Source organism: Pinus tabuliformis, chromosome J, assembly GCF_031772625.1.
Source record: "Pinus tabuliformis cultivar Carrire ecotype Pingquan chromosome J, CPIR1, whole genome shotgun sequence".
Lineage (NCBI taxonomy): Eukaryota > Viridiplantae > Streptophyta > Pinopsida > Pinales > Pinaceae > Pinus > Pinus tabuliformis.
In genome coordinates, this window is record NC_142295.1 from 213109117 (window position 1) to 213121795 (window position 12679).

Sequence of the window (12679 nt, forward strand, 5' to 3'; positions counted from 1 at the left end):
GATCTCGGATGACTAGGCAACAAAGAACCTTAGCCTTTATCCCGCAAAACCAAATATGGATGTATATAACCCTTGGTGGGATGAGTTTGAGCCTGATTCAAATCTTTCCCTGCCACTCCTCACTCTTGGGAAAGCCCAATATTTCAAGGATGATACATAAGATGATTTCATCAATGGTTTTACTAGTACCTCACTTTTTGTCGCTTCTGCTGAGAATGTGAATGAGGAAGAAGAGGTGGAAGATATAGATTTTAAACAAACGAGAACCATTTTGAATATTGACAGCAGTCCAATTGAGATAGAATCTAGAAAGTTTTTGAATATTAACCCCAACTTGACTGCTCAGCAAAACCAACTGTTGTTACAACTGTTATAGAAATACAAAAAGGCATTGCGTGGGATTATACGGATATGAAAGGGATCCACCCTAACCTATGCACTCACCGTATTTATTTGAAGGATGGCTGCAAACAAGTCAGGCAACCGCAGCGTCGCATGAACCCTGCACTAAAGGAAGTGGTGAAGGAAGAATTACAAAAACTCCTGAGTGCCAATTTTATTTATCCAATATCTAACAGTCAGTGGGTGTCATCACTTGTCATCGTTCCTAAAAAGAATGGCAAGTGGAGAGTTTGTGTTGATTACAAAGAACTCAATAAGGCCACTTAGAAGGACCACTTTCCCTTACCATTTATAGATAAGGTCCTTGATACCCTCTCTGGAAAGAAGTTCTTTTCATTTTTGGACGGATTTAGTGGCTACAATAAGATACAGATTGCCTCGGAGGATCAGGATAAAACAACCTTTACTTGCCCTTGGGGAACCTATGCATACATAATACTTCCTTTTGGACTTTGTAATGCGCCATCAACCTTTCGAAGGGCAATACTGGGAATATTTTCTGATCTGTTGAATGACTGCTTGGAAATATTCATGGATGGTTTTACACCCTATGGAGATGCTTTTGAAACAACATTAGTCAATCTGGAAAAAGTGTTGGAACATTGTGTACAGACTAATGTTGCTTTGAGCACTGAAAAATGTCACATGATGATGATTGAAGGGATCGTGCTTAGACACTACATTTATGCTGAAGGAATCAAGGTAGACCCTGTAAAAATAGAGGTAATATTGAAAATCCCAACCCCCAAAACCAAAAAGAGGTACAAAGGTTTTGGGGGCATGCAGGGTATTACAGGAGATTTATAGAAAAAAATTCAAAAATTGCATCACCATTATTTTCCTTGCTCATTAAGGATGTTAATTTTTTGTGGACATGGAAGTGTGAGCAGGCCTTTTTAAAGCTGAAATGTTGTGTATCAGCGGTTCTGGTCTTGCAAGGACCTAATTGGGAACTGTCGTTTCACATAGCTACATATGCGTTTGATATTGCTATAGGTGTTGTTCTGGACCAATTGGAGGCTAAGAAACCTTATGCTATTTATTACATAAGAAAAAATCTAACCTCGACTGAGCTCAACTACATAGTGACTGAGAAGGAGTTCTTAGCAGTTGTGCATGCCTCAATAAATTTTGACATTATATCACCAGGTATCAAGTATTTGTGCACACTGACCATTCTGCCATTCGTTTTTTACTGAATAAGTCAATTACCAATGGTAGGATTACACGCTATTACAAGAATTTGATTTCACTATTGTCGATAAACCTGGAAAAGATAATGTAGTAGCTGACTTTCTTTCTAGGTTAACTATTGATGACAATTGCATTCCTACTGAGGATTCTTTCCCAGATGAATATCTTTTTTCTATTTCTACTTACTCACCTTGGTATGTAGATATAACCAATTATCTTGTTGCAGGGAAGTTTCCATAGTATTTGTCCTCCAAGGAGAAAAGAAAGATCATACAACAAAGTGCTACATATACATGGATAGATGGGAACCTCTATCACATTGGACCAGATTTCCAGATCAGACGTTGTGTTAGAGAAGATGAGGTCTTTGACATCCTTAAAGTTTGTCACGAAGAACCTTGTGGAGGGCAGTTCGCAGACAAATGGACAGGATACAAAGTCCTTTCAACAGGGTGTTATTAGCCAACAATATTTTAGGATGCCAAGAAGTTTGTGAAGGGATGTGATAGTTGTCAAAGGATGGGCCAACCATTGCAATCAAATTAGATACCGTTACAACCCCAAATCGTCTTAGAACCTTTTGATAAGTGGGATCTAGATTTTGTGGAACCAATTAATCCCTCATCCAGACATAAATCCTACATCTTGGTCTGCACTGACTATGTCACAAAATGGGTTGAGGCAAAGGCACTAAGCAAAGCCATGGAGCAGGTTGTCTCAGACTTTCTGTTTGAAGACATCTTTGTTTGGTTTGGCAAACCTAGGGAGATAGTCACAAACGGAGGGCCCCAGTTCATATCTCATAAGATCCAGGAGTGGTTGAAAAATATAAAATCCATCATAGAATCAAAACACCTTGTCATCCACAAGCAAATGTCCAAGTGGAAACCACTAAAAAAGTCATTGAGGGGATCCTTAATAAGATTGTGGCCAATCACCGAAGAAATTGGGCTGATAAACTTTGAGAAGTGTTGTGGGCATACAGGACTACATGGAGGAGTACCACTAAATTCTCACCATATGAACTTGTGTATGGTAAAAACCCTTTATTTCCCATTGAATTTGAAATCAAGACACTAAGAACAACGTTGCAGGTCAACTTGGATTTGGCTACAACACAAAAGCAGAGATTGAATCAACTCAATGCATTGGAGGAGAAATGGTTAGCTGCTATCCAGTAAACATAGATTATCTAGCAGCAGAGAGCTAAGTGGCATGATAGATTCATCAAGAAAAATAAGTTCCAGAAAGGAGATTGGGCTCTCTTATACGACTTAAGATTTAAAGACTTCAAGGGTAAGCTCTGCACCAGATGGCTAGGTCCCTATGAGGTAGATGCAGTCTTTGACAATGGGATTGTAAATTTGGTGACCATTGATAGTGCGAGGACACCATTGCTTGCAAATGGGCACTGTCTTCGGTTATATCACAAACCTGCTTCAAGGGATTCATTTGTCAACATTGTCACAATTTTGGATCTATAGATTACAGGAATAGGGGAAAGCCCCCCTGTGATACAAAAATTCTAATTTTTCCAATAAGTGTAATAGCTAAAAATCAATTATGGTTGGAAGCTGTTACACCTTCAAACTACTAAAATAATAATAATAATAATAATAACAATCTGGCTGTGAAAACATTTTCCAGGCACAGGCAGATATTTTTTGTAGCAGTTGAAAACCACCTCGTGGCAGTTGTTACACACTCTATAATAGCATATGTTATTTCAAAGCATACCTTATGATAAGTGTTGTTACATGATCATTTCTTCTTTCTTTTCTAGTAGAAATCAAAATAATATATATATTAGTCGTCTTGGTTGTTACCCCTGTAACGGCCGACAACTATAAAAAAAATGAATGAGATATTTTATTTGAAATAAATAACAGGCATCACCGTGATCCTCGTCATCAGAATTAAATTCGCGCATCTCGCTGCCGAAGCTTGGTTTGTGCGTCGCGCCACCCATGACTTCTCCCCACGTCACCCAGGTACGTCATCAAAAGGTAATATTGAATTCACTTTATTTGGTAATTATGGCAACTTAACATGATTTTTTACGGCCGTGGGCGGCTGTCACATTTAAGCTGGGGGGAGAAAATCATATTGCGACATGACCATCGCATGATTTTTGATTATTCAAAAAATCCTGCAATTAAGGCATGATGACCTGGTAGTTATTGTTACTTAATTCCGATTATACCAAAAAGGGGAAGTGTGCCTTCAACGAGACCTCCCATGATTTACCATTAATAAGGCAAATTTACCATGCAATATGAATCATGAGTTCAAAATCCTCACCTGCATCACCCTACCACCCTACCATTTACCCCCGCTGGAAGCACTGAATCCCCATTTAGAGTGCTCGGAGAAGTGGAAGATAACAATGCAGGCTTAAACAACTAGGTTGTGTGTCGATGACCCTGAAACGTCAAGAGGAAGGGAGAAGGAGGTGAAACAACACTGAATTTGCATAAGTAATGGGTGGAGAAGCATTATGACATGATCTAGGGTCCACAAAAGCCTTGGAGGATTCCCTTGAAGCATGCCATATTTTCAAGGACGCAGGCTGGTTCGAATTCTTCCGCAGGTTGGAGGGATCAGATGGTGGTGTTGCCATGGAATTTGCAAAGAATTTGGAGAGAAACCAGATAGAGGTCAGAGGGTTAAATCTGGAGGTCACATAAGAGGTGATTTCTATAGTGACAGGATTACCAGTGGAAGGAAAGAGGTGGTTCAACAGGAAGGTCAATGAATCTTCCCTAAAAGGAGATTTCCTCCGAGAAAAAGAGTCGTTGGTAAAGAAAGGAAGGGGAATTGATAGATTGTCACTCCCCTAGCCATGGGCTGATGTTTCCCTCTACCTCATCAAGTACATTATTTGTGAGGGAAGGGCAACAATTGTGTTCAATTACCCATTTCCATTGCTAAACCACCTCCGACATTAGCAGTTGATCAATCTTCCTTACTTCTTGCTGGGAAACATTAGGTATATGGTCGTGGCTGTTAAAACAGTTGCGCATCCAGAAATGTGTTTCACCAACCATGGCCTTATCAAGCTCATTGTGTTGGATGCCTTGAGCTGCCAGGGCAGGAATTGGGAAGAATTCATGAGGAAGAAGGCTAAGACCACTCACAGGAGGCAAATCAGGACGACTGAGGAGGCTCCAACGATGACAAAGGAGCAACCCCAACCCTCGATAGTAAGGGTTGGTAAGAGGCCAATTGACAAACCAATTGGTGACAGGCGACCGAAGGAGAGGATAAGGGTTAGTGGGCACCCAAAGTCGCCATCCATGTCAAGGAAGAACAAATAAGTAGCAGAGCAGAAGGACGAGGAGCAGGCTCATCCAGAGGAACCTTCTTCACTTGGTAAGAGCGAAACCCAATCCTGGCTGTTAAGAATTGAAAATTTAGAAAAAGAAAATAGAGAGTTAAGGGAACATCTAATAGAGGGAAAGGCAGAGCCAAGAGCTCCAGGGCTAGATACTTTGGCTGAGGCGTGGACAGGGCCAAAAAGGGAGATGTTTCAGGCACTGTGTGCGTAACTTGTGCTAAGAAGCTAGTGGTAGTAGGATTTATATTCCATGTAGCAAACACCACCTCGAGGGAGACACAAACTAAAATCTGGGAAGCTGATACACAAGAACCTATTGAGGACGTTGCTATTACACAAGAACCAGCAACCGAGATGGCACAATCCACAGAAAGTAATCGGGTAATGGCTACACAGGAGCCCTTGGCTGAAACTGATGTCACCAGAACCAGCAGTGGAGGAGGAAGTCAGCCAAGGGAAGGAAGGAGAAGCTAACATCCATGAGCCTGCGGTTGACATTGCTGTTACACAAGAACCAGCAGTGGAGGTAGAAACCTACCTGGGAAAAATGATATACAAAAGTCTATGGATAACACTGCTATTACACAAGAACTAGCAATGGAAATGGAAACTGACCAGGAAGATAAGGAAACTGTGACAAAATCCACTGACAAAGCTATTGTTACATAAGAACCAGCAGTCAAAGTGGAACAGTTTCACCCTCAGGAGGTTGTTACACCTTCAATTGATAGTGCATGTGGGAGAACACTGGGTCCTGATGAAGGATGGTGTTTTGAGAAGATGTTATTATTACCAAAACAACAAAAATGGAAGCAACAGATGCTCTCTCTACAAGAGGGGGTGATCTCACTCCAAGCTCACAAGAAGATGATGGATTCCCTTAGAGAGAAATGGCTAAAGGAAGAATGGGAAAGAGAGTGGGAAGCATAGAGGCACAAGGAAGCTATAAAGAAGAAGGATGAACAATTGTATCAGCTGAATTGACAGGTCTCAGACCTGATGAATGATAAGACTAAGCTCCGTGACCTTGCCCTAAACCTGCTAGCATGTAGGCGACCATCCCCATCATATCTAGTGTTCCTCTGGGAACGTTATTATTTATTTCAATTAAAAGTGGTTTTTGAGAATAGGTCCTATTTGGGTTCTTCAACCCGTACTTTTCTGGAGATTTTTCGCTCCTGCGACTTTGATGACCAGAGCTTGTTGTGTGAGCTGTTTTTACATAATATCATGTGTGAATATGTTAGCACGAAGATGGTAGCGAGTGTCTTCTCCTATATGGGAGATTTGCAGTTGCGGGACTTTCTTTCATTTATGTGGAATCAGATTGAGTGGCATCTGGCCATGAAATCAATAGAAGCTAACGAGGAGAGGACATCATTGTGGGTCAGAGCCGAACCAAGGATGGTTTACGAACTCAGGCATGAGTTTAAGCTATTCCTGAGCACTCCAGGAATCAGAGAACAGTCGGCCGACTATAGGAAAAGGATTGTGAGGATTTGCCTCAACCTGTATGCAAATATGAAAAGCCGAGCGCTAGCAGGATGTCTTAAGCGCACTGAGGCCTATAGTATTGAGTTACAAGAAGGGGATCCTTTTGAGTACAAGAACTTTTTGGCTGTTGTTACACGGGTGCCTGAGTATGCTCTGATTGTGTAGACATTGGGTGCGTTCTGGATTGGCCTCAGATTCAAATTTCCATTGATTTGGTTGCCAGTAGAGGAGTATCAGCCAGACTGCCACCTATGTGACTATTGTTAGCCCTAAGATGCAGTGCTGACTTTGTGAAGGTTGAAGGAAAGGTTCGGTTTGCTCTGTTGTCCTTAAAAGGGTCCCACATGGGCCATTTTTCCTCTTCTTCCCTTAACCTGCTCCCACTTTACCTTTCTTCTTTCCTAACTTAACCTTCGCACCTTGACAAATTCCCCTTTGGCCTTAGCCCCAAGTGCAATAGCCCAAAATCCCCATAAAGCCTCACCCATATGCCTTACACGCCTATAGCACGTTCCCTGAAGACATCTCGTACCTTCATCGCATCTCCGACGTTGATCTTTCCTGGCCAATCCAAAGGTCCACATTTTGTCCGATACGCCAACTTGCTCGACAGCTCTCGGCTGTTAGATCACCCCCGCCAGATCTAACGGCTATTGTCCATATCGGGTAGATAACAAGCGCGATAAGTACCCGCCCGATGAGGGCGGTTTTTCTTTTTCCCCGCCGCTACGTGTCATCTCATGAATGGCATCGGGCGAGTTCTGACACTTACCGCTTACCGCCCAATGCCACCATTACTAATTAAATCAAACCACTCCGCGCGTTATCGCCCGCACATTTCCACCCCCCGATAACCATCCGATCTGCTCGCTTGGAGATCTAACGGACTGGACATGTTCCGCTCCCACCATGACCGCTAGCCTCCAAAAAATGATCTCCACCATACATATCCCTTGATCCAACGACCATCATTCACAATCACTCCCGATCGTCGATCCGCCCATGAACTCCGTACCCCACATCCTGTCCGTTACACGAAGAAGAAGATGGCTGACTCTGTCAGTCTGGTGACAATCTGACCATGAAACTGAATTAAAAGAAGAGCATGGCCGGGGAAGAAAAAGACACAGCACGACTCAAAAACCGAATTAAGCAGTCATGGAGCTCCACTGCCATGTTCAATTCGACCACCTGAAGGACAACACGGTACCAGAACTGAGCAGGTTTTCGTAGTGAAGAAAGCAACTACATTCAAAGATGCTATCAGATAGTTAATGGTAGTTGGTGGTCAATTAAGACCCCTCCATCCCTAAACGACTAAGAGCCATTGTAATGATAGATTATAATTAGCTAGGAGAAAGATGTAATCAAGGTTGGCAATTGCGTTTTGGTTCAACTTCTGGAGACTGTAGATATTCTGTAACTTGCAACGTCTCATCTTCATTTTCAGTAATGCAAGCTTCTTTTGCTATTAATTGCTCAATGCCCATTTCCTTTCTGTTCTAAACTTGTACCTGGAATGTTTTATTCATGATATCTTCTATGCCTAATGCTAGATAACTGTCATCTTATCTCTGTATTAGTAAATTGGATGTGTTGTTGAGTAGGTCACCCAGGTTTCTTCTGTATCTAACGCCAGATAACTGTCATCTTATCTCTGCGTTGATAGATTAGATTTGCAAGTTTCTTTGCTAGTTGCAGCTGGCCATCATATATTCTATATGCATCTTCTGGTGTGGTTAGTATTCTTCATTCATTCACTTAATCTGCAAATTGTTGAGCATTGGTGGTCTAAAGCCTTGTAGTCTGAGGGTGTTCATGCATGTTTGGAGTGAAAAAAGAGTAGAAGTGGTTATCTGGCTTGAACCAAACCATCACCCATCCCAATAAGTTCCTACAACCATATTGAAAATTATATGTTACCAGGCATCTCCGAGCTACAACCTAGGAGAGTTTCCTGGAACCCCAACAACTACGAAGAGGAATCTTGGCCACGACAGTTGATGGCCATTCAAGGGTACAGATCTACGGGTGAAGACACTGCTGGTGCCTACAATTTCACAGACTTGCATTGAGGGTACAATAAGAGGCACTGAGATTTTGCATGCGGACATGCAGTTGCTTCAGTTGGGGGGAGATGTTGGGTGTGGCTTTTTACCTATTTTCTACACATTCTTTCCCCATTTTTGACCCTTTTGTCCTCTAGGCCTATGACTTTACATGATCAATTTCCTTGTTTTCTCGCCTTTATAACCTATTCTACTGTCATGTTACTTTGCCATATTTTACGGAGTAATATGATGCTTTATTAATTTTTGTGGCTAACTCGGGGAGTGTTGAAGAATTATTTTGGGAAGCTCTTCTTCTTTTCAGGTGATGGCTCGCGAGAACAAAGCTATGAAGCAGATAGGCAGCGTGGATTAACTACAGAGAAGGGTAGAACAATTCGTTGTTACACATTGGATGTTGTTACAGTCTGCTGTTACATATTGGATGTTGTTACAGGCTGTTGTTACACATCAGATGTTGTTACAAGATGTTGCTACACTACGCGTTGATACAAGAATCCGTTGTTATGCCAAAAGTGTTGTCGTCCGCGATGCCATGACATCCTGAACCGTTATTCACTCAATGCTATTGCACCGAAGCTGGCAAATGTGGGTACTATTCCACATAACATCCGTCGACAATAGGGATTGTTTATTTTGGAAACAACAGACCAAAGCGGTTGCAATCCTAACTACTTTATATTTGTATTTAGAAATAGGTTTTAACTACTTTTATTTTTTATCAGCATGAGAATCGTGAGATTCTTACGATTGATTTGTTTCTAATTTTGGGATGTAATGACTATAAAGGAACTCGATTTTTCATGTATAAGGACACGACATATAGAAAAGTATTGTTACTCTTCTTCTGTAATTCTGAGTTTATTTTTAATATTAATAAACACAGTGATGTTGTTATTGCTCTTCAACTGATTCATTAATTACTTTTTGCATTGCTCTTGCGCCCTGCTGAGGAGGAAGGGCCCTCCTATTTGGCAGGGATCACAATGATAGAGGTAGTGTACATTCTAGTTTAGCTAATTGATTTATGGTTTCTCACTGTTGCTATACAAATTGTGGATTACATTCACTGTTGTTTCCATTTATATTATGTTGTTACACTGATTTAATCAACAGAATGGTAGTAACCAGCTGGAGTAGATATTGTAGAAATTTTGAATAATTTAACACATATTCAATGGAGATTATCCTGATCATGTACTAATGCGGAAAACATACACAATACATAAGCTCCTCTACATTGATCAAGAATATAGCAGCATCAATAACAATAAAACATCAAGAGCATTCACACATTAACACAGTATGTATCACGGGGAAAGCATCTCGCTAAAAACCCCACACTATCTGTATATTAATGATTGAGTCATGTAACATTACACAGTATAATACTTCTCACAAGTATCTCCACCTCTGTTACACACAATACAGCTCAGATCTGATCTCCAAATCTCTTCCACTGCTTGCCTGCCTCCACTGCTCAATACCTGCTCAAGAACTGATGAGAATAGCTTCCCAAACTCGATTTTCACCTGCAAAATAGTCACTCACTCTTTGTGGACGTGAGCAAAGGCTAAAATGCGGGCCAAATACGTGAGCAAACTCATTGGCATACTCAATCCCTTGATTGTGCAAGATCTGGTGCACAACTATAGTCACAACTGATAGCAATCTGATTCTCTACCACCTGTCCCTGTTGAACTGAACATGCACTGACATGCAACTGAGTTAACTGATGTATTCTTTAGTTGTATTATGAGTTAATAATTAGTTTAACAACTCATCATTAGTCTATCTGCAGTTAGACTAACTACAACCAGTTTAACTAAGTTAAACTGAACACAACTCCATCAACTATACCTCCAGTCCACTAAACTCAACTCACTTGAGTTCTAACTGAAGTCATGCATGCAACAACTCAACTGACTCATAAGAAAAACGAATTTCCTTCTGACAGCTGCATGTGCCACTTCCGTAGCTCAAACTGAAGTGCTCCAAGAGAATAAGATTAAGTTTATAGTCCAAATATTATTGTGAGATAATAATATTTGACTTTTCTATTTTTGACAGCCAGTCTAAAAATAGACTTGATCACTCACACTGTGATCACTCACACTTTCATCAAAAATAGAAGTCCATCTGTTTTCCCAACTTGATCAATCATCCATAAACATAGACATGATCCATATGTCTAAAAATAGACATAGTCTAAAAACAGACTTGCGCCAAAAATAGCCTGCGGGCCCACTTAGTGAAGGCGACTCTTTTCACTAAGCTCCATCATCTTGTTGCAATCTCAACAGATATTAGTTCCTATGTGGCGCGCCTTTACTTTGATAGTTGTGAAGTGTGATTAATTATATAGAGTGTTTTTTTGTCTACATGAATGGTTTGATTCAACAATTTGGTTCAGCGACACATTTTACTGTTTTCTGCATTTCCTTATTCTTGGTTGTGGTGTATCGGCACAGACAGTGCAAACTCCATTGAAACAACAAGACCTACCCTGGGTTGACAATTAAATGTTGCAGTCTCGGTTAATTAGGATTGATTAAAACAACACTACAGTTGGTACATTGGAAGAACAACATTTGACCTAACTTCCTTATATAAGAAAGGGCTTGTTGTTAATGTTGCCTCTGTAAACTTCATTTGGTCAGACATGAAAATTATGCCAAATTGCAATTTGGAATGGTGAATTTTTTTACTGTGGTTAAAGAAGAATAATCATTTTTTATCGTCTGTGAAATTTGAAGTTTAAAGCATGAAGAGTTTTATTTAAGTTTTTTATTAAAATTTTTCATAAAGTTTTTTTTTTTTTTTTAAATAGAAAGGAATTCTTGAAGTGAAAGGAGTGCGAATAAACGTGAAGGGGAAATTGATTTTGATCATAAAGTTTTTCAAAAAGGAATTCTTGAAGTTTTTAGCCATCAAGTGTTTTTCATAGGAGGAAATAACAAGATTTGAACCTAGTTCTCAACTAAGTTATTTTTGAAGCCTATCATCAAACCACAACAATTGCTTGTTTAGATAAAAGGATAAAGGGAATTATTTTTTACTTAAAGGGTATTGCACATACTTCAAAACTTGAAAAGGATTTGAAGAATTTATTTGGCTTAAAAAACAATTATGACTTCAATAGTCTCCATAGTTGGAGTTATTCTTAATGGAAAGGAAAATTATCAAGAGTGGTTTAGAAAGCTTAAAAGTGCCCTTGTTTTTAACGATTTGTGGGAAGTTTGTGAAGGCAAGAAGGATAGTGACAGAAAATAAATTGCACGGAGCCACCTGATAATGAGAAACGACATGGAATTTGGGAGAAAAAGGACAACAAGGCATATGCATTAATAACTGCATCAGTGACAAAAGAGGTAATTCGGTATATTGTTTCTTGTGATACTGCATTCAAATCTTTAAAGAAGTTGAAAGAACTATATGATTCGCACTCAGAACTTGAAATTATTTAGTTCTTGTTGAAGTTGTTCAATTTGGAGATGAAATATAATGATCCATTGAAGAGTGCTTCTGAAATAAAAGCCATTTTTCATGATATAAAAGCCACTGGAATTGAAGTAGATTTACAACTTATAGATTTTATAAAAGTCCTTCACCATGTCTATTCACACTATTTGGAATCTCTCCAAGCTAGTGGGCAGTTAAAAGACATTACATTTGATAAACTTGTAAACAAAATAGCTGAGAGAGAAAAGGCCTTTGGGAAGAAAGAGGCCCCATCTAACTCTAATGTAGAAACTTTGTGCCTTGCACAAAAGGATCAAAAGTCTCATGTTGAAACTTCTAGAGGTGATAAAAGTAGTAGAGGTCATGGTAGAAGAAATTATAGAGGCAAGGAGGGGGACAATCAGGGAGATAGACAACAAAGAAATTTTAATGATAAACCAACTATCAAATGTTTTAGATGTGGTAAAATTGGTCATACTATTGCTAACTGTAAAATCCCTTGGGAGAAAGTGAGTGAAAGGAGAGAACAGTGGAATGAAAAGAAAGATCAACCACCACCAGATAAGGGAAAATCATAAGAGTCTGCACATTACATTGTTTCTCACTATGATTTTAATATTAATGATGTTTTCAACACTGCATTTTCTTCATGGTGAGATAGTTGGATTTTGGATTCAGGAGCCACTTTTCATATGACATTTAGGTGAGATTTTTTTGAAAC